Source organism: Triticum aestivum, chromosome 6B, assembly GCF_018294505.1.
Source record: "Triticum aestivum cultivar Chinese Spring chromosome 6B, IWGSC CS RefSeq v2.1, whole genome shotgun sequence".
Taxonomy (NCBI): domain Eukaryota; kingdom Viridiplantae; phylum Streptophyta; class Magnoliopsida; order Poales; family Poaceae; genus Triticum; species Triticum aestivum.
The window spans coordinates 107,174,103-107,197,055 of record NC_057810.1 but is presented as its reverse complement, the minus strand read 5'-3'; the positions used below and the strand labels follow the sequence as shown (position 1 = coordinate 107,197,055).

The window sequence follows — 22,953 nt, the reverse complement described above, 5'->3', positions numbered from 1 at the left end:
TGTTCATGATACACTACAGCTGCAGTGTTTAACTTTAGTGTAATGCTGGGTTAGAAGAGTTAGAAGACAAGCACAGAGTGAGATAAACTGAACTGGAAACATCGGGGTCACGATGGTGACCATCAAGATAATGAAGCAACTATCGGTAACGTCACCAGGACGCCAGCTGCTCGATCGTTAGATCTACATGAATAAGAAGATTTCACGACGTCACTCAAAGATATGACCCTCAACACAATCCATTCTGTCTAGATGATATCTAGAATTAACATTGATCTCACTACCTAATTGAGTGAAAACCTACCCTTCAAAGTAGTAGAGTTCTTCTCCATTTCGTGTTTGTGCTTCGTTAAAGGATTTAGTTGCACATATAAAAATGTGGATCGCAAGAAACACAATGCTGGCACAGCTCCTAATTAATCTTGCATCAAGGCAGTACCGGCTTGTTGTTTATTTTTGTTTGCTGTAAAAAGTAATCACAAAATACGAACACATGAGAATGGATCGATCTTTCACTAAGAACTCAATTCTTATCCGCTGAAATGCGTCAGGAAATGTATTGAGAATTTGAGACGGCCACGGGTTCCTGAGCTATAGGCAGTATGCTTGATGTTGTTGATCAGGCACCTACCATCCGCCTCCTTCTACCTTCATCTCCTCCTCCACCGGCCAGCCCTATCCCACACACGGCAGTGCTCCTTACCGTCTCGCCCTGGTGACTACTTCTTCGATCTAGATTCTAGAGCCTAGCCTGTCTTCCTCTGCGGCCAATGAGATCTTGCTGCTCATGCCATGCCCGGATTGTGGCAATTCAGCCAGTGGGGATTCTATTTAGCTTCCATCCATGATGATGGTGTGGAAGTGGATGTAATTCCACCGTGAATGTCAGGCTGTAATTATAGACATGTTCCTGAGTGTTTGAAACTTACTCGATCTGTATTTATGTAGTGCATTCCATTTGCCTTAATCTTAAATCGCCGTTTTTATATAATTTCACAGGTGTTTGCTTTGCTCAGTGTGCTCTGTTCAGATCGGTTGCTTGGATGCCAGTTCAGTGCAACTTCCAGCAAAAGAACTGAACCCAAACAGCAGATGGTTGCTGAAACCAAAGAGAGGGAAAGGCTTGCAGCTCTTCAAGAAGCCATGTTGCAAGGTCAACCCATCACTGCTAGTGCAAAAATGGTTTGTGTTCAGTGTGCTTGTTGAACGCAGATCTAGTGTATCAGTTCAAAGCACAATGCCAACCGAAGCTCAACTGGTAGATGTGGCACAAAGTTATCTTTTTCAAGAAGTGATCTAGCTAGTGTTACTCCACCTAGTGTGCAAGAAGATGTTCAGGCTGCACCCCCTACCGCTCCGCTAGTGAGCCAAGTGCTCGTCTTGTTTATTCAGGCACTTGCTCTAGGACTCATGCATGCCTTCTCTTTTTAGCACCAGTGTTCCCATGGATGTGAAGCTGTAATTATAGACATGTGCCTGAGTGTAGAAAACCTATTCGATCTGTGTTTATCTAGTGCATTCCATTTGCCTTAATCTTAAATCGCTGTTTGGTAATGCAGATGCTCTGCAGCTTGGTCATAGCAAATAGTGTTGTGCATTACTGAAAGACAGGCCGGAGTTGGGCATAAAGACCGAAACACAAGCCCATTTTCCGGTATTTTTTGGAATAGGTCATTCCTGGTTTCTAGTTTATAGTACGTATGTAGGTGCCATCTCCACTGAAGATGGTTCAAACTACTACTCCAGTACATACTAATAAAACTTGACACAGGCTAGTTCAAAGTACATACTAATAAAACTAGATCAAGTTGGTGACAGGCATCAGATGCTTGTAAACAAGCAAGGGGCATCGCTTCCTACTCCTAGGGCACACGATTAATCGTCAGACGGGCACAATTGAGGTTCACACGAGCACACCAATCACCAACAAAGAACTAAAAGCACAGAGCAAGAGCTGCAAGACCTCCTTGTCCTTATCCTCCGTCACTTACGGGCAAGAGCGTGCTTCCGGGCAAGGGCGGCCTGCAGGCCGGCCACCTGTGCCCGGAGCTCCTGCTCGCGCCGGAAAAGCTCGTCCCGCCGCAGATCCTGCTCCCCCTTCATCTTCTTCTGCTTAGGCCGCCTGAAGTTGTTGCGCAGCAGAAAGACGCCGTACGACGCTGCGATCGGGGAAAGGGAGGTCACCAACATGAACAGAGCGCGTCCAAGGACCGCCCAAAGGTCACCGCCGGCGCCGGGCTCTGCCATCTGCCTTCGAGAGAAAAAAAGAAGGGGGGAGAGGATTAGAACTTTAGAAGAAGAAGGGGATGGGAGGGAAGGGGAGCGGAGGAGAAGAAACAGGAATCTTACTGCCGATGTGGCGAGTGAGGTGATCCGTCGAAGAGCTGCGCCGGAAGGGGAGAAGTGCCGGCGAGACGAGGTGCGCCGGTCGCCGGTCGCCGGGAGAGCTCTGGAGCTGATCTGGGGGAAGAGAGAGGGGAAAGTAGTCCAGGGCGAGAAAGAAACCGCTGGAAGCTTCCTGAACCTGAGAGGGGTTCTCACGGTCATTCCAACGGTGGCCGTTCGATCAGGTGCTAGTTTCGAGCCTGTCCGTTCGTTTCCGCTCACTGTGTCGTGCTCAGACAATTGACGCCACCCTCACTCGCTGCGTGTGGCCCTCCTCCTCTGCTTCTTTTCTCGGCCCCGTGTATCAGGCTGGTCATAGTGGGAGTAACATAGGTAGTAACATAAATGCCACATAAGCAAAATTGGTAATGTGGCAAGTAGTTAATGAGGAGAGAAGCAAATAGAGTAACATAATATGTTACCATCACATAGCGGTTTCCAATGCATAATGAGTCTACAAAGTAATAAATGAAGGCAACTATGTTACCACACCTATGACACTACCCACTATGAAGGTAGTAACATAGACTAGTAACATATGTATGTTACTAGTCTAAGTTACTCTTCACTATGACCAGCCTCAGGGACACAGCTAGGTCGCGCTTGTGGTCTGATTTACGAAGGGAGGAAGGAGCTGCGGTGGTTCGGCGTGTGATTTGGGACGTTGGGTAGGAGTTTTATGAAAAACTGACGATATATCTACTAAGTCTCTTTTGGATCAACCAAGTTTGATGTTTGGCTTTACTAGTAAGATGACCGCGTTGCACGCAACTCCGAAATGCATTGATCCGGGACATCTCATGTTTAACAAATATCGCTAGGTTTCTTCGGATATTCATTCTTCTCTAGAGCTCATAAGCATCCGGATGAATAGTAAATGTAGAAAAAATAGATAAAAATATATTTTTGCAAACAAAAGCGTTCAAGTGTTCAACCTGCATCCAAAACTTCATGAAAAATAACACTTATTGTGCTTTGCAAAAAAATAGTCTTCAAAAAATATTTTTTGAGTATCGATTTTGTTTATTTTTTTTCTAGACAGCCATGAATGTAACTCAGGATGACTTGGAAGCGGGCAGAGGAGATGGCGAGGAGGAGGGGGTCGTGGTGGTGGTCGGCAATGCGGCCTAAGCTAAGGCATCAGAGGCGTTGGGGACAGACGACACCAAGAGCAGCGACCTTTTCAGATCCTTCTTGTTTTTCCATTAGATGGCTAGATGAGGTGAGAGGCAACGGGTTATCTACAAACGAGGAGTGGCGTGCAGGGGTCTTTTTGCAAAACTGGCATAGTTTGTCTTAGATGCGTTGGATGTAAATCAAACGGTTGTAAATGAAGGATGGCAGGGACATCATCCTCACCAACTCAGCTTTTTATAGGAGTAGAGAAAGCATAAACTTGATTTTTTTTAAGTTGGGATTAAATCTGATGATGCAGAGGTCAGGGGTTATCCTTCTTGTCGAAAAAAATTGGAACTTCCTCGCCGATTTCTCATCTCTAGCCACGAGATGAACTTGAGAATTCCTGCCTGCTCGAGCATCTCAACGCTTGGGCATTCTCTCTTGATTCATCAACTCGGGAACACCTTAGGGTGAGCAATGTTGGTCAACATTTGGTGCTAAGAAATCTTAGCGTCGAGTTTGGTTGGTGCTAATGATTGAAGAGGTTGGTGCTACAAGAAAAAGGCTAGGGATTGGTGTTTGTCGAGAAACTGATTTGAGTAGAGGGTTGACCCTCATGCCCATGCATATGCTACTAGATCGGTATCGCGCCTTAGCGCGAGGGTGCCGGTCCTAACAATATGGTCAAGCAGGTAATGCTCAAGTTAGTAGCAATCTTGGTTTAGGGTACGTATTGAGGCAGGACAACAAAAAGAAAGAAAGAAGAAACATGAAATCGTAATAGAAGCAAGACATCATCAGGTTCAACATGTCATGAGATAATAAGGCAGTATCAAGTTCACTGTGTTCATGAGACCACAAAGGTAACCACTTGACATTTAGTATAGTACTCCCTCTGTTCACTTTCATTAGACGTTGTAGCCATTTCAGACAGCAGTCAAAACAGTTTAATGTGTGCTGTCTGAAACGTCTTATAAAAAACAGAGGGAGTATAATACTAAAAGCACAAACATTAGACCAAGTACTAAGTGCATGATATTGAGATAATAAGGCAGTATTGAGTTCACTGTGTTACATGGTGTATTCGACGGTCATGAGAATAATGCAGGGAATTTACAGATACATGGCTATACAGCGAATTTAAGGATAAAGATTGAGTGAGTTTAAAGCGACGAACATAAGGAGGTTAACGGTCACACTGCCAGATTATTGCAGTTCTGTCGCACCATAACCAACTGTGGCGTCCTCTACTGGTTTGATTCAAACTATTGACGGTATGCCTCCTCCTTCCCTGCATAAACATCTGGGGATAAATTCATCTATAGGGTCAACAATAGATGCTCGATTAACGCCTATTCAGAACTTGGAACCTAGGAATTTTTTCGCAACAGTGGAGTAATGAATTTTGCAAGAGCCTTGACTAACTAATTTTGCATAGTACTGGTAGAAAAAAGATCCAAAGAAAGATGAAACATGGGTTAGACATTCTAATACAGACATCAGACGATTGTTCCATGTGATGGAGATTTCGTAACTGACAAAGATAGCTATTCTTAGATGCTATAATTAGATGGATGATTTAGTTGTTAGAATAATTAGAGAGAAGCAGTATATGATAGGGGGTAAAAATGGTGTATGTATACATCAATCGCTATATACGATACTACCCTAAGAAACATCATATTAGGAACTTTTGACAGGCTATCTATTCACGTGCATAATATAAAGGTTAGGGGGGGCTAAAAAATGGAAGTGGCATTAACCTTGTGGGACAAAACTCACACTCGAGCAATAGGAGCATACAAAGCTGGCCTAAAATACAAAATAACAATCATTCAACGACAGCCAGGAGGACCAAGGACTAACTAATGGACCAAGAGACCATATGTAGCCAAACTTTACTACAAATAGCAAGCTACACCGTTATCAACAACGGCCATAATCAGTAGCTCAAGGACTGTTTCCTGATTCCCTGATTCCTGGCAGACATGTGCACTGATCGCCAGCTAAATTTGGAGCATGATAGTATATTTGGTATAGTTATTGGATCTATCTAATTAAAGAAGGCAGCAAGCAACATATAATTTCATTAGAAATAGATGGTATTCCATATAGCAATCCACTCAAAGGCAAAAGAATGGAACATACACGACCAGGTACAGGCAAATTAAGAGTTTCATTACCAAGAGATTATGCATAATCGATCTGGGTCATCACAGATGTAGCCTGCTCCAAATCTTTTAATACCAAGTAGAAACTGTAACCTGCTCCAAAGGCTAGTCCTCTCAGTCTCAAATGTAGCCTGCAACAACTATACAAAACTCATTCAATCTAAGCTAATGGGCTCATATAACCACTGTTGGCGTGACACCAAGTACTTATCTTACGTGGTTTAATAGACAGAAGTTTGCAACTCCCTCCCTCCCTCCCCCTCTCTCTCTTCCTTCCAATAGAATGCACAAATGTCTTGCTGCACAATCTAAAAATATAAACAAAAGTCAATACTGGAAAAAAATAGGCTATTTTGTCTAAAAACGAACAGGTCCTTGTGCCTCTATTTCTTGTCCTACAAAAAGGTATGCAAATTTAGAATGAAAGTGAGCTAGAAACGTCCAAAAAAATTGTGAAAGTGAACATCAGAAAGCTAGAGTTGCAATTAAGAGAAATAAAACAATTTTGCCTATATAATTATTAATCTGCAGCACACACTTTCCACAAAATTAAGTGCTGAGCTAAGACAACCTACTCAAGCTGGATGGAACCAACATTCTTCAGCTACAGACAGATTGATGCAAAATGAATAGCTACCTAGACCAGACATTGAAGCAAAAGTCACTGATTTACCCAACAGTGCAAAAAGTAAAAAAAAGCTAGACATGTGGCCACCTCCAAGATCACGAAGGAAATATGAAACCTGAAATTTATTAAACATGAGGGAGGAAGCTGGGATGCAGTACCTGAGCGCGCGCACAGCGAGAGGACGACGGCCACGCGATGGTGACCCCGACGGAACAACGGCGTGAGCCGTGACCTGCGCTTTTATGGTCGACAACGATTGAACCATATAACCTAATACCAGGAAGCGAAAATTCCGTGTAAAATAGAGATTTATGGTGCAGTCTGTAGATAACAATATATGTGGCTTTAGTGCCCTATATAGCAGTAGACATGACCATGAGGAAATTTCAGAGTCAAAAGGCATGGAAAGGAGTCAAATATATGCCATAGAAAAATAAAACTTGGAATGTCAAAAGGACGTAGACAGAGCCTATAGAGATATCACGACACAGTAAGATATATAAGACAATGTAATAGTGGATATACAAGAAGCTTAAAGCCATCCATGTCTGGCATGTGCACATCACTGATAACAAGATCAAACATGTCCCTGTTTTCCCGTAGCATCCTCAGCACGATAACAACCTGATTCGTCACAATAACAGGTTACTCTTCCAAAGTGGGTAACAATACAAGAAAAGGGAAATGGTCCTATGCATTTTTATGACAAAAAACAGATGCCTCGTGCATCTTCTGTACTATAAAATGGGTATAATAAATTTAGGTCATGCAATCAAATGAATCTATCCATCTAGAGGTACTCAATCTTTGGCTACAGGCAGCATTTATATATATTGCGCAGTACACCAAATCTACTTGTGAGTTGTGACAACTACCAACAGCAAAAAAAAATACTGGTCGCCCTAGACACTGAGGAACAAGCAAAATTTCTGAAACAGAGCAACTAAAATTAACCACGCCTGACCCAGTAGTGGGCTCCTAGACAAATTACAACCCTGAGCTGGAAAACAGGGCAAGGTATGAGGTTCAAGGGAGAATTTAAGGATCCTTTGTTAACAAACAAATGCTACAATTTTATCTTTGCTGAGCAAGCACAAAACACATCTTTACAGAACCCCCCCTGGACCGCATCAGCGGAATCCAGTGAGCCACGAGTCAGCTCGGGGTAGTTCTCCAATTTTTACCAGCGTAAACCCCTTCACTTCCAAGTTCTTCCTCTATTCTTAGAAGCCGCAAACACAATGCACACGGTCATCAAAGACCATTCAAGACAAATTAAGAAGCACAAAATGGAAGGAGCGGCATTCAATCAAACAAAGAACTACACTGAGTATCCAGGCACAAAGATTGGTGTGGTTACTCAAACTGAATTGTGGCTTGTTCCAGCTTAAAAAAATGCCTAATTCCAGAGTCTGTGGTATTGTTAAGACTTTGGGAGTCCCAGTAACTTGCACAAAGCAACATGTTTATAAACATCAGTAAACAAATGAGTGATTTGTGGCTTACCTTGAGAGTAAGAGTGTTGCAAGTATTTACTGCTCACTTAATGCATTCAGCATCTGACATTAATAAGGTAGAAGCAGAACGCAAGAACATGAATGAGGGTTAAAACTATGTAGGCTAACATTCCATTTAATTAAGCAGAACACGATTACCCATTCAAGCTATACGTTTTCGAGATTGTTTAGGATATTTCACTGGTAGCAAAGAATTTTGTTAAATAATATAGAATGATATGCCATACCAAAGGAGATAGATATCAACATGTCCAGGAAGAAAAGAACGACTCTCAGTTCATATGTTTCAGGTATTAGCCATATACGTGTATCTCATATACATGTAAACAAAGCAATATGTACAAAGAAATTTCTCTTTCGGCTAGGTAAATAATCTCTTTGGTTCCGAAGTAAAAAAGAAAATCTTCAGTTTACGTGCATCTCAAATACATGAAAACAGCAGGCCACCTGATACTCCATCACACAAATAGAGTGAACAAATAAAGGAACAAACATTCATGAATAGTCAGAACAGTTTATCAGAAAGTACAGCAAAAAGGTGTGCTTACATATGAATGAACCAAACGGCTTCAACAGTACCCAGCAGCCTCCAACAGCACAAAGTGCCTCAACGTCTCACCTCCAAACTGAAACAAACAATCAAGCAGAAAGTAAAAACAAGAACCAAAACAAGGAACATAGAAAACCAACTGATGCTGCGACAGTAACCAGCAAGAACCACTAATAGGCACATGTAGATCCCAGTCTCTCTGAGACTATGCTACCAAAGGAGCCATGATGACCAAACCATGGACCTAACACAGGAAACAAACTTGAAGATGGCAATAAAAAACAAGCAGACCAAACAAACACAAATTAAGTGTTCTAACTGCAATGCACCAAATTAAATCAAAGGCCACATAGTTTATTGCACCCAAACCCTGATCCAAGGAAGAAACTGGACCAGATCAAACGAAACCTCACATAATTTATAGCATACACTTTCATGACAGCAGATCCATGCTATGCCAGTTCAGAGAAAAGAATAAGAGCAGTAACCGTGCATGCCAAAAAAGCCCCACACCTAGCAGGATTTAGACAGGTAAGAAGCTTTCCAAAAATAATGCATGACCTATTTTAATTTTCAGCATAGATAAAAGATTTAAAGTTTCCACATGATCTGACACCTCTAATGATCTCCTCGACATGGGTTAGCTAACTCAAATTTAGAGCCGACGGTGCTTAAGACGCAGCAACAGTAGGCAGGACGGTTGAAGCCTCGACGAACGGAACAACCGGTGGCTCTTCAGAACCTGCAACAAAATCCCATGTGAGACCCTGGCCAAACCGAAAGTAATCGAGCAAATCAACCACGACAACAACAGAAGCCATCGAAGAACAAGGCGCTCGCACTCAGCCATGGCCGCCGCCGTGCTCAACAGCATGCCGCTGCCCCCACAGCCGCCGCCGCGCTCACCAACGCGCCCACATGCCAGAGCTCGAGCCCGTCAATAGCCTATCATACAGCAACAGCCTGCCCCGCACCTCTCTCTTGGAACCTATCATACAGCAACAGCCTGCCCCACACCACTCTTTTGCAAGCCCCAATCAGACAGAAACAAATCCATCCCCTGATGGCCCACCATTCCCTCAAACCAACGTGTGAGATGTCTGATCCCAAAAACAAATGACCAGGCAGATCTTGAATCAATCAATCAACACAATCATCTCACCCCCTTTACTTAACAAGCTCCAATCAAGCACCTAAGAATGGCTTCCTAAATCCACTAAACCACATCCACAACAGCCACAACCCCTACAATATGCCAGCCATGTGATTCATCCAACTACTCCTTAAGCCAAAGAACAAAAATCAGGTACTAATAAAAATGACCCTAAATGCACATCACATTTGAGCCTAACATAATCAGCTACTAATCCAAAATGGCCATACGCTTGAGCCTAACATAATCAGCAACTAATCCAAATGGCCATACATTTGAGCTAACATAATCAGTTACTAATCCAAATGGCCATACATTTGAGCCTAACATAACCCAACAACTAATCCTAGGGACTAACCGAAACCAACAGTGAGAGTGGCAAAATATTTTAAACCAAGCTAACAACAGCAGACAATGCCAAACCCATAAGCAGCAGACAAATTCATAAAGGAACAAACAAACTGGCAGGAATCTAGACATGCGGCCGAGCCTCCCACATGGCAACAAAAAATACCAAGGATCCAAGTAGATCCACCAATCCATCAAAGGAATCCGACCATATCCAGCCTCGAGTAGCTAATGCATCCAAAAAAAACATTAGCCAGATATGAGCAGCCAACAAATCTAAGAAACTATTGAAGCCACACATAACAACCAATCTAAGAAACATTAGCTAGATAGAAAGGAAAAAGAAGAGCTCACAGACCAGAAGCCTTGCAACCTCTCGATGCAGCAGCAGTCGGCAGGACGGTTGAAGCCTCGACGAACGGAACAATCGGTGGCTCTTCAGAACCTGCAACAAAATCCCACGTGAGACCCTGGCCAAACCGAAAGTAATCAAGCAAATCAACCACGATAACAACAAAAGCCATCGAAGAACGAGGCGCTCGCACTCAGCCATGGCCGCCACCGTGCTTGATGTCTACTACAAAACCTTCTTCTTGTAGACGTTGTTGGGCCTGCAAGTGCACAGGTTTGTAGGACAGTAGCAAATTTCCGTCAAGTGGATGACCTAAGGTTTATCAATCCGTAGGAAGCGTAGGATGAAGATGGTCTCTCTCAAACAACCCTGCAACCAAATAACAAAGAGTCTCTTGTGTCCCCAACACACCTGTCGGTGTCAAAACCGACGGATCTCGGGTAGGGGGTCCCGAACTGTGTGTCTAAGCAGATGGTAACATGAGACAAGGGGCACGATGTTTTTACCCAGGTTCGGGCCCTCCCGATGGAGGTAAAACCCTACTCCTGCTTGATTAATATTGATGATATGGGTAGTACAAGAGTTGATCTACCACGAGATCAGAGAGGCTAAACCCTAGAAGCTAGCCTATGGTATGATTGTTGTTCGTCCTACAGACTAAAACCCTCCGATTTATATAGACACCGGAGAGGGCTAGGGTTACACAGAGTCGGTTACAATGGGAGGAGATCTTCATATCGCATCGCCAAGCTTGCCTTTCACGCCAAGGAAAGTCCTATCCGGACACGGGACGAAGTCTTCAATCTTGTATCTTCATAGTCCGGGAGTCCGGCCATCCGGACACCCCCTAATCCAGGACTCCCTCAGTAGCCCCTGAACCAGGCTTCAATGATGACGAGTCCGGCACGCAAATTGTCTTCGGCATTGCAAGGCGGGTTCCTCCTCCGAATATTTCATAGAAGATGTTGAACACAAGGATAGTGTTCGGCTCTGCAAAATAAGTTCCACATACCACCGCAGAGAGAATAATATCTGCACAAATCTAATCTGCTGACGTATTCCATAGTGTGACATCATGCTACGGCCAAACCTTTATTCGAATCATTTTACTGTCCCACCTCAGCGCGTTTAACGAGGCGGTTTCTTTGGCACGTCTTGTCAAAGCAGAGATCGTGTACCCTTATTCCGGGATTCTCATCAATACGGGCGTGGGTAACCCAACCGCGCCATTAACCGCGGCGCTTGGGAGATAAGCGAGTTTTATTAGGCTGGTGGGGGCTCATAGTTTCGGCCGCCCATATAAGGGGATAAGGATCCGCCCTTTCCATCTACGCCTTCTTCCTCCTTTGCTTATCCATTCCTGCGCACTCGACTCCAGCGCCCAAGTCCGCACTTCCCACCTCAACCTTCTCCAATCATGTCCGGAGCGGGAGGTAGATGGATGGTGTCACATCCCTAGCTGCTGGTAGTGCTCTAGGCTAGCTTCATGTGTGCATCATGTCTATAATTTTGAAACTTGAACTGAGGGAAATTGGAAGCCTCAAAACCGTAAATAAAAGAAGGGCAAAAACCCTAAAAATCTCATTCATTGTTCCAAAATGCTCTTCTTAAATGTTTGGTAATTTTTGGCAAGGGTTCTGGTCCCAACCAAAATATTGAACATTTTTAAGGATTTATTTTGGGATTTTCAATTTAAATCAATACTATTTTGAATTTGAACTTATATCCAAATATTACTGAATATATGTTCAAATAACTGAAACATTTTTATGTGCTTTGGTATAATTCCATTGTGCTAAATAAAATGTTCAGGGGAATTTTGTCACTGTCTTTGAAATAAAACAGGAGAAAAATTAAAAAAGAGCAGAAGGACTACCTGGCGCTCACCTCTCAGCCCACCTGGCCCGGCACTGTGGCTGAGGCCTGGCCCAGCCCACCACCGCCACCTCCCCGTGTCGTCTTCCTCCCCCTCGCCCCAAAGTAGCTCGGTGGCGAGCGCCGACGCGCCCCACCACCTCCTGGTTGCCTGCTTCCCCTGGCCTCCTGTAACGTCGCCACGCACACCCCCCCCCTCGAACCCTCTCACTCTTCCCCATGGCCCTCCTCTCCTCTGCTCCCTCTCTCTCGCCCGGACCAAACGCGCCCGTCGCCGCCGTCCAAATCCCAGCGCTGGCCACCATCGTCGTCTCGCTTCCACCAGCTGTCCAAAAGCTTCGCCAAGCCCCGACTAACCTCTCCACCGAAGGACGCGAGCCCGAAGGCCCCGCATCGACGCCACCATCGCCGTCTCCGAGCTCTGCTCCGCCAGATGCCACCGCTCGATTCGTCGTCCGTAGTTCGTCCCCGAGCCTGACGAGACCTCCATACGACTCCCTGTGAGCCCCTCTCCCTTTCCCCTCATACCCCATGGTGGATTTGGTTCGCTAGCTCGATTCCCGCCATCGCCGAGAGCTTCTGCCGTCGTGTCTCATCGCCGCCGTGGCCTGAGCTCGATCTGCTCACGCCCGAGCACGCGGTAGTGCTCCAGGAGCTCCCCTGGTGCTCCTGCGCCGCTCAACCCGCTCGCTAGCAAGCTGCAGCCCCGCGCCTCGGCCAAGCCCGAGCATCGCCGCCGCCGAGCTCATCGCCGGTGCCGCTACAGCCCGCATCAGCTCCAGCCACCACCACCATCGTACGCGCCCTGCTGCGGGTGTTCCAACGCACCCGGCCGCGCGACCTCCCGTCGCCGGAGTTGGCCGGACGAGCGACCTCGCCGTGCCCTGTTACGCCGGCGGCTAAACACCGATTAGAGCTGATGTGGAGCATTAGGTTAGGTGCTAATCACTCGGTTAATTAAACCCTTGTGCATGACATGTGGGACCGCTGCTGTTAAAATCACGGGTTAAGTTAAATAACCCCCTGTTAACTCTCTATCTCACTGACATGTGGGCCTCGGTGTCAGGTTTGACCTGGACCGGCCCCTGTTGACCTGCTGATGTCACAATGACGTCAGGCTGACGCAATAAATCATTTTCTGGATTTATTTTAATTCAGGAAATTCCAGAAAATGATTTAAACTTCTAAAATTCATAGAAATTCAACCGTAACTCCAAATTAAATAATTTATATATGAAAAATTATCAAAAAAATTCAGGGAATCCATCTGTACCATTTTCATGCATGTTAGAACAACTTATAGGTGCTGTTTAGCACAAATCATATTAATGGCATTTAAATATCCACATATGGAGTTTGAGTTTGAATCTTGGATTCAAACCAACTTCATTTAACCTGGTCTAGGTGCATTAGCCCAAAACACACTCATATTGCCATGTCATGAGCATGCATCATATTGTGCATTGCATTGATTGTATTTCTTCTTTGTTGCCGGTATCTGTCCCCTCTCGGTAGATGATGTTCCGACGATGTGATCGTTGACACTGATGAAGACTCAATGCTATCTTCAGAAGTGCCAGGCAAGCAAAACTCCCTTGTTCATTCCGATACAATCCCACTCTCTTGCTCCTGCTCTCTTTTACTGCATTAGGACAACAACGACATATTTGTTACTTGCTGCGGTAGCTGAACCCCTTTATCCTCTGCATGACCTGTCATTGCCACAGTAAATAGATGAAACCCACTAGCATGAGTAGGAGTTGTTTGAGCCCTGATGTGCCTACTCATTCATGCTTGTTTGTCATGCCTGCTACTGCTTAGAGTTGAGTCAGGTCTGATTCATCGGGGATGAATCAGAGGCGTGTGAACATGTCCTACTGTGTGTGAGCTAAGTGTGTGAACACGATTTGGTAAAGGCAGCGGTGAGAGGCCATGTAGGAGTACATGGTGGGTTGTCTCATTTCAGCCGTCCTCAGGAACTGAGTTCTGTGTTTGTGATCCATGATCAGTTACTACCCCACATTGTGCTCCGGGCGCTCCAAGCTCTCTCGACTTATTAATCAACTTGATCTCTGTCCAGGAGTTGCAACTAGTTTCTGGTGTTTGTAGGTAGTGTTAGTAGTCTACCAAGTGGCACCCGGTACAGGTGGGCTTGGGACAGACTAGGCACAGTGGCACGGTGTACCAAGTGGCACCCGGATGGTGGGCTTGGGAACCCTGCTCACATCGTTTGGGGCCGTGAGCGACACCCCGGCCGGATCTCCTTGCGGATGGAACCCGAATAGGCGATAAACCTGGACTAGAGACTTGTTCGGTTAGTCAGGTCGTGGCCGACTCCCTCGCCCGGCTTCCGCTTGAAGGTTGCCGAGGTACATGACGTGTACAGGGCAATAAGTGGCGAGAGCGTGTGTGAAGAAGTACACCCCTGCAGGGTTAACATCATCTATTCGAATAGCCGGATTCCTCGGATATGGAAACTTGGACCCTTGCATAGTTCATAGACAATTGAAAGTGGATACTCTAAAATACGCAAGATAAGCGTGAGTGCTATGGATGGCGTTCTCGTAGGGAGACGGGAGCGGATCCATAGTGGTGTATTGATATGGTGAATATGTGGACTCATGTGCGCCACCTCAAAAGAGTTACTTGTAGTCGTAGTTCAGGTTAGCCACCGAGTCAAAGCTGGCTTGCTGCAGTTAAACTCCACCACCCCCTTTGTTGATAATGATGCATATGTAGATAGATCTGATGTAAGTCTTGCTGGGTACATTTGTACTCACGTTTGCCTATTTTATGTTTTTGCAGAGAGACTTCAGTCTCACTAGTAGTTCCGCTTGGACTTCGACGTTTAGCTTGTTACCTCAGCTACGATCTTGTGCCCTCGGCAGGATCTGGTAGATAGTCAGGTTTCTTAGCCTTTTTCATTTATAGATGTCTGTACTCAGACATGATAGCTTCCGCTTGTGCTTTGACTTGTATGGTCTGAATGTTGGGTCATGAGACCTATGTTTGTAATATCTCGCTCCTCGGAGCCTATTGAATAAATACTTGAGTCGTAGAATCATGTTGTGATGCCATGTTGTGTTTGCACATATCGAGCATATTGTGTGTATGTTATTGAAATGCTTGGTATGTGTGGGATCTGGCTATCTAGTTGTTTATCCTTAGTAGCATCTCTTACCGGGAAATGTCTCCTAGTGTTTCCACCGAGCCATGGTAGCTTGCTACTGCTCCGGAACACTTAGGCTGGCCGGCATGTGTCCTTCTTCGTTCCTGTGTCTGTCCCTTCGGGGAAATGTCACGCGGTGAATACCGGAGTCCTGTTAGCCCGCTACAGCCCGGTTCACCGGAGTCCTGCTAGCCCAGTGCTACAGCCTGGATTCACTCGCTGATGACCGACACGTTCGATGCTGGGTCATGGATGCCTGTCCCTGTAAGTTTGTGCCACTTTGGGTTTACGACTAGCCATGTCAGCCCGTGCTCCTTATCATATAGATGCTAGCGACACTGTCATATACGTGTGCCAAAAGGCGCAAACAGTCCCGGGTAAAGGTAAGGCGACACCCGTGGGAATACCGTGCGTGAGGCCGCAAAGTGATATGAGGTGTTACATGCTAGATCGATGTGGCATTGAGTCGGGGTCCTGACAGATGGCCTCCACTGTCACGGAGGGGCACATCAAAAAGTTGAGGAAGGCCGGATACTTGTCTAACGACATCGCGCACCGGCTTCCAGATGAGGGGCAACTCATCCCCACTCCTAGGCCCCATGAGAGGGTCGTGTTTCTCCCACATTTCCTCCAAGGACTGGGCTTTCCTCTTCACCCGTTCGTCCGGGGGCTCATGTTCTACTACGGCCTGGACTTCCACGATCTGGCCCCGAACTTCATCCTCAACATCTCGGCGTTCATCGTCGTGTGTGAGATCTTTCTCCGCATCCAGCCCCACTTCGGCTTATGGCTGAAGACCTTCAATGTCAAGTAGAAGGTTGTGGGCAGGCGAAAAGCGGAGTGCGGAGGCGCCATGGTGGGCAAGATAGCCAATGTTACATGGCTCGAGGGCGCCTTAGTGGAAACCATCAAAGGGTGGCAATCGGGGTGGTTCTACATCACCGAGCCGCGTGACCCTGAATGGGCAGCGGCCCCCGAATTCCGATCTGGCATCCCCACATGGCTCACCTCATGGAAAGAGATGGGCCTGTCGTGGGGTAATTCGGCAGAGGTGACCGGACTTCAAACCTGCGTCAAAGACCTGATCGACAAGAAGGTTAAACTCGTCACCGTAGTCCAGGTCATGCTCTTCCGCCGGATCCTCCCGTGTCAACGACGGGCTTTTAATCTGTGGGAATTCGACCCGGCCCAGCACCAAACTCTGTCCAGGCTCTTCGACACAACGCACGAAGATGCCTGGAAGGTGCTTTTCAAGAGCTCCGAGGTTCACCCTCCCATTACCGAGGATCGTGGATTTTGCGCGAAGCGTCAAGCCAGCGTGGTAAGCTCCATTTTCCCATTACGGGGTATTTGTTTTCCATAGTTTGACTCTATGCGGGATCTAAACTCCCATCCCTTTAACAGGACTGGTAGAAGAAGGCCGGACAGATCAGCTGTCCGGCACCTTTGCCCGAAGACCCAGCGGACGCCCATTTGACAGAGTTGCTGGTTCCGGCACCCTACGTGGTGCCGGAGAAGAAGGCCAAGAAGAAGGCCACGGGGACTCGAAAGAGTTCCCGACGCCTGGTGGTGTCGGACTCATCGCCTGACGACCCCGAAGCACCCTCCGCCTTCGAAGACGAGGAGGAGGAAGAAGAAGCCTATCTCCCTCCAGCGGGGGGAGGAAAGAAAAGGAAGGCCACCCTAACTGGGGAGGCCGGAGGGTCCAAGAAGGGGAGGACCCTTCTACCGGACTACGCCTCCGACGCCGAAGACGGTGGAGAGGAATGTCCATCCAAGGTCAAGCCCCTGGCAAAATCGTAAGTATCCGGATACCAGAATAACTTATGGCGTTCCTCTATTGTACAGTACCTTCTGATGCCGAATTCAATTATGCAGCCCGCCCAAGGCTCAGCTCAGCGATTCGTCGAGCGGCTCCCTGGATTCGTCGGACGTGAATAGCGCTTCACTCCCGACGGCCTCCTCCCCTCGCCCTACGGACGATGCCGAGGTGGAGTCCCAAAAGGGACTAAACCAAGAGGAGGTGGTCCTAGAGGTGCCGCAAGGCGACTTCCCGGACTCCAGGCCCAAAGGGGATGAAGCCCCAGAGGGATCTAAGTCCGGCCCTGGGCCGGACACCGCTCCGGAACCTTCAGTGGTTTTGGAGTTCGGCAGGCAGCCCCTTCGTAAGAAGGGAAAGCCTACGACGCCTGCGGCCTCCATCCAATCAGAGGCGCCGGACAATTTGTTGGAGGTGCTTAACGGCGCCTCCATCGACAAGGAGCACCGCACTGTTATGAGTGCGGTGATTCAGAAGGTTTAGTTCGCCAAGAGCGGGCTGACAGAAGCATGTACCAGCCTTCTAATAGGCTTTGAGGTATGTGTTTAAAACATATAAAAATATTACCGCATAGACAGTAGCCCCTGATGCTCAGTTTGGTGTTCGGAAGGAAAAGCCGGACTGAGGATCTAAAAAAAGTTATACGCAGGAGTCTAACATAAATATGTCAATATGGGAATGGAGGCTGCGCTGCTGACCTCTGCCGCACTGACTGCGGAGGTCGATGCATTGAAGCAGAGCCTCGAGCGGTCCGAGAACGAGCTCGGCCGTGCCAAGAAGCAGCTCAAGGACAAGGAAGGTATGTAATACCTTATGTAAGTATATAAAAAATACCTAGTTGCAAATAATGACAGGACCAACATGAATGTTGCAGGGGCCACATCCGAGGTGGCGACCCTGAAGGAAGCACTTTCCAAGGCCGAAGACAATGCGGCCATGGAGCGCACTGAGCGAGAAAAGCAAGAGGCGCGGGTGGCGGAGGTGCGGCAAGAGCTCGATGCTCTTGTGAAAAAACATGAGAGGTTAGAGCTTGACTCGAAGACTCGAGAGTGCGAGCTTGCCTCGGCACTTGAAAGCGCCAAATCTGCCAAGGGCGAAGCCCAAAAAGCCCTCCAGGAAATTGAGGCGATGAAAAGACTTGCGGCGGGTAAGGCATTCTTTATGCAAAGCAAGCACGTGAAAGTAAATTACCTGTTACTTACCCGCATCCGGAGCTCCCCAGGAGCATTCGCAGATCTGCCCCGCAGTGTATCTGATGCCGCCGCATTCTACTAGGCCAAGGAAGGAAGCTCGACGGAGAAGGTGTTCTGGTCCCAGTATGTTGAGGCCGAATCCCCGGTGCCCTTGAGCGACCAGCTGAAGCAGCTAGTCGAGCTTCATAAGGAAGCCGAATAGGCCATGAAGGGCCTGATAGGCCGGCTGTGGCCTGGGGAGGTCATGCCTTTGAGCTACTTTGGGCTGGTGCGGCGGCTGGTGGATGCCTGTCCACGGCTTGAAGTAATCAAGCGCTCCGTGTGCATCGAGGGCGCCCGTAGGGTTTTTGCCCGTGCTAAAGTGCATTGGGGCAAGCTGGATGCTGAGAAGCTGGTAAAGGATGGGCCACCGGAGGGGAAGGAGCATCGCAGGCCCGAGATGTATTATGAGGGCGTCCTGAAGGGTGCCTGTCTTGTAGCGAATGAATGTACCGAGGATGTAATTTTTGAGTAAACTCGCTCGTGTTTATCCTGTACGCTGAAAACTTGTTCATATGCGCTAAGCAACGCTTTTTGAATTTAAAATATTACCTTCTGTGCGGCCATTTATGAAATCTGAGAGATGCAAGTCGTCGGCTTCTACCCCCATGCCACGAGTGCTGGGGTGTTCGGGATAAACCTGAGCGCTCTTGTTCCCATTATTGGGTCCATCTAGGGAGGCACTCAGCACAACGAACAAGGCCGTCGGACTTATAATGCTTTATCACTCTCACTTAGCCATAGAATTCTATAATTTTAAATTTTGGCGAAGCCCCTAGTATTCGGAAGACCGAGTTCGGGGTGCTATCCGCGCCTAGGACGGATAAATCCAGCTCCTCGCTCTAAGCGGCATAAGTCTTTAGGGACTCGAAAAACCTCTCGAACAGCGACCGGTCTCTCGCCCTATCATGACGGTCAGTTTTAGCTTTCTCTACTGAGGTGTTAACCCAGCTCAACTGGGACACAATCGCAGTAGTTCTCCTAGCGCTACCTTAGCCGACATTGCGGAACATAAGGTACCAAAACATGGGAGTCGGGCAAACCCAACTATTGACCCAAGACATGATTTGGAGCCGATGCATATAATGCTATAAGTTCGGGGTGCCGCACTCATGAGAGTGTTCGGTCTTCTCATACCGTATTGTGGGGTACTTAAGCCCCTGGTGTATTGGCCGTACCAAAGTGTATGGTTGCATAATGTCATGACTGGACATATTTATATAAAAATGAATGAATACAATAACAGACAAGAGCTATGTATTGTTTATTAAAGGGCTGCTATGAAAGCAGAACGATACAAATAGTGCGATAAGCAAGAGATGGGATTATTTGACATTTCTCCCTCCAGGGGCAAGCTGCGAGACTTTAAGTAAGACAGGTATTTAGCTCGTTATAGAGACCACCTGGATATTTGACGTGGCTTGTTGTCTCCTGGCTGTTGCATCGTGTGTTCAGCGAGTGTATTGCCGGACAGGCCTTCCGAATAGTGGAGTCCTGAAAGTATATAAAAAGAAGAAATGGCAAAATCGGGAGACCCTAGTGCGGTTGAGCCGCATTCTGGGCGTGCCGTGGTTGTGCCCCTCCCCTTATGCCCATGGTATTTTCAGAGCGTAGTTATGTACGCGTGGTACTGCTATTGCAATCTCGCGAGGGCTGGGGTTGGGGCCGCACTGCTATGCTTGCTCGGAACGTGCCAGCCAAGTTTTGTTGTAGGTTACTTCGGGCGCGCTTGACGTTGTCCGGACGTTTAACAGCCGGATTGGAGAATGGCCTTAAGAGGCTGCTTTGTACTTCTGCCGCCAGGGCCGCCGTGTGCTCCTCTGTTCGAAGAGAGCGTTCGGTGTTTCCATTGACCGTAATGACTCCGCGAGGGCCTGGCATCTTGAGCTTGAGATATGCATAGTGCGGCACCGCATTAAATTTTGCGGATGCGGTTCGCCCGAGCAGGGCGTGATAGCCACTGCGGAACGGGACTATGTCGAAGATTGACTCTTCGCTTCGGAAATTATCCGGGGATCCGAAGACCACTTCGAGTGTAACTGAGCCTGTACAGCTGGCTTCTACACCTGGTATGATGCCTTTAAAGGTCGTCTTTGTGGGTTTAATCCTTGAGGGATCTATACCCATTTTCGCACTGTATCCTGATAAAGCAGGTTCAGGCTGCTGTCGCCGTCCATGAGGACTCTAGTGAGGTGAAATCCGTTAATGATTGGGTCTAGGACCAATGCGGCGAATCCGCCATGACGAATGCTAGTGGGGTGGTCCCTTCGATCAAAAGTGATCGGGCAGGAGGACCATGGGTTGAACTTTGGGGCGACTGGCTCCAACGCGTAGACGTCCTTGAGAGCATGCTTCTGCTCCCTTTTGGGGATATGGGTTGCGTATATCATGTACACCGTCCGCACTTGCGGGGGGAAGCCCTTCTGTCCTCTGTTGTTCGGCGGCCGGGGCTCCTCCTCGTCATCGCTATGTAGCCCCTTGTCTCTATTTTCGGCGCTTAACTTGCCTGCCTGCTTGAACACCCAACAATCCCTGTTGATGTGATTGGCTGGTTGTTCGGGGGTGCCGTGTATCTGGCACAAGCGATCGAGTATCCGGTCTAAACTGGATGGGCCCGGAGGATTTCTTTTGAATGGCTTCTTCCACTGACCGGGTTTAGAGCTTCTGAATCCGGCATTAACTGTTGTATCCTCAGTATTATCGCCGTTAATGCGGCGCTTGTGCTTGTTACGATGTGACCTGCCATTGTTGTCCTTGGTATCTGAGTTACCAGGGCTCTTGGTTATGTTATTGCTACGAGCTAGCTAGCTGTCTTCTCCCGTGCAAAAGCGGGTCATGAGTGTCGTGAGGGCTTCCATAGATTTCGGCTTTTCCTGTCCTAGGTGTCGGGCAAGCCATTCGTCTTGGATGTTGTGCCTGAAGGCTGCTAGAGCCTCTGTGTCCAGACAGTCGACTATTTGATTTTTCTTGGTTAGGAACCGTGTCCAGAATTGTCTGGCCGATTCCTGTGGCTGCTGAATTATGTGGCTTAGGTCATCGGCGTCTGGTGGTCGCACATAAGTGCCCTGGAAGTTGTCAATGAATGCGGATTCCAGGTCCTCCCAGCAACTAATTGACTCTGCTGGCAGGCTGTTAAGCCAATGCCGAGCTGGTCCTTTAAGCTTGAGCGGGAGGTATTTGATGGCATATAGATCATCACCACGGGCCATGTGGATATGAAGGAGATAATCCTCGATCCATACCGCAGGATCTGTTGTGCCATCGTATGATTCGATGTTTACGGGTTTAAAACCCTCGGGGATTTGATGATCCATCACTTTGTCTGTGAAGCATAGTGGGTGTGCGGCGCCTCTGTACTGGGCTATATCGTGACGTAGCTCGGATGAGCTTTGTCTGTTGTGTTCGGCCTGGCCGTATTTGTCATACCCGGCGTGACGGTTATCGTCACGTGACGTGGGGCACCCACGCGATCCGTAGATTGATATTGTTTGCCTTGCCTTATCCTCCAATATGTCTCACAGGTCTGGTGCGTTTCCTTGTGCTCTGGTATTTTTTGAGCGGCGCCGGGGTGTGGCTTGAGTTGAGGGCCGAAAGGCCTCTCTGTCGCGGCCACGGGGTGGCCGATCGGCCGCATCATACGCTGGTGATGTAGGTTTAGTTGCTTCCTCCTCTAGTTTGGGTAGCAGCCTGCGCTTTGGGTAGCTCTTGGAGGGGCGTTCGAGTTTGTACTCTTCGGCCGCTAGGACTTCAGTCCATCTGTCGGCTAGCAAATCTTGGTCAGCTCTAAGCTGCTGCTGTTTTTTCTTGAGGCTGCTTGCCGTGGCTATAAGCCTGCGTTTGAAACGCTCTTGTTCGACGGGATCCTCTGGCACGACAAATTCGTCGTCGTCGAGGCTTGCCTCATCTTTGAAGGGAGCATTATAATTGTCGTCCTCGACCTCCCTGTCTGCCGCTCTCTCATGAGGGCTGGCTTCTCCGTCCTCCCGCGCTGAATCCTACTGGAGGGGGTTGTCTTCGGCACTGTCCGGGGTGTTGTTATCTCCAGCGCCGGACTCGTCGTTTTTGCTTTGGCGGGATTTAGAGCGGCGCAGCTGATGTCGGTGCTTATGTTGTTTCTTGGAGGGGTCATCCTCTGTTTTTTCATCGCCATTCCCTGCTTTCGAGGTGTCCGCCATGTATATGTCATATGACGAGGTGGCTTTCCAGTGCCCTATAGGTGCTGGTTCTTGTTCTTCTCCTTCATCGGCGTCCATACCGTCGATGTCTTCGGAGTCGAAGTCAAGCATGTCGGTTAAATCGTCGACAGTGGCTACAAAGTGGGTGGTGGGTGGGTTTCGAATTTCTTCATCGTCCGCATCCCAACCTTGTTGACCATAGTCCGGCCAGGGCTCTCTTGACAAAGAGAGAGACTTTAGTGAATTCAGGATGTCGCCAAAGGGCGAGTCCTGAAAGACGTCTGCGGCAGTGAACTCCATGATCGGAGCCCAATTGGGTTCGATCGGAAGGAGTGCGGAAGATTCGGAGTCCGGAAAGGAGTCCGGCACCTTGGAGTCACAGACCTCACAAAGGACTAGGCTGGTATTCGGCTCGATCGCCGTAGAGATTGCAGCTTCCGGGGCGGCGTCCAACCGTCCG

At 47.8% G+C, this 22,953-nt stretch overlaps 2 long non-coding RNA genes across 2 annotated transcripts; both read right to left on the bottom strand.

Moving 5' to 3' along the window:
- Positions 1–1,756: 1,756 nt before the first annotated feature.
- On the bottom strand, positions 1,757–2,694 carry LOC123133685 (uncharacterized). Its single transcript, XR_006465349.1, has 2 exons — positions 2,350–2,694; positions 1,757–2,251 (listed from the first exon to the last, which is right to left on the bottom strand). It is a non-coding gene; the product is annotated as an uncharacterized lncRNA (long non-coding RNA).
- Positions 2,695–4,516: 1,822 nt separating this feature from the next.
- On the bottom strand, positions 4,517–5,815 carry LOC123133684 (uncharacterized). The gene is made up of 2 exons (XR_006465348.1): positions 5,688–5,815; positions 4,517–4,795 (listed from the first exon to the last, which is right to left on the bottom strand). It is a non-coding gene; the product is annotated as an uncharacterized lncRNA (long non-coding RNA).
- Between the last annotated feature and the right edge of the window lie 17,138 nt (positions 5,816–22,953).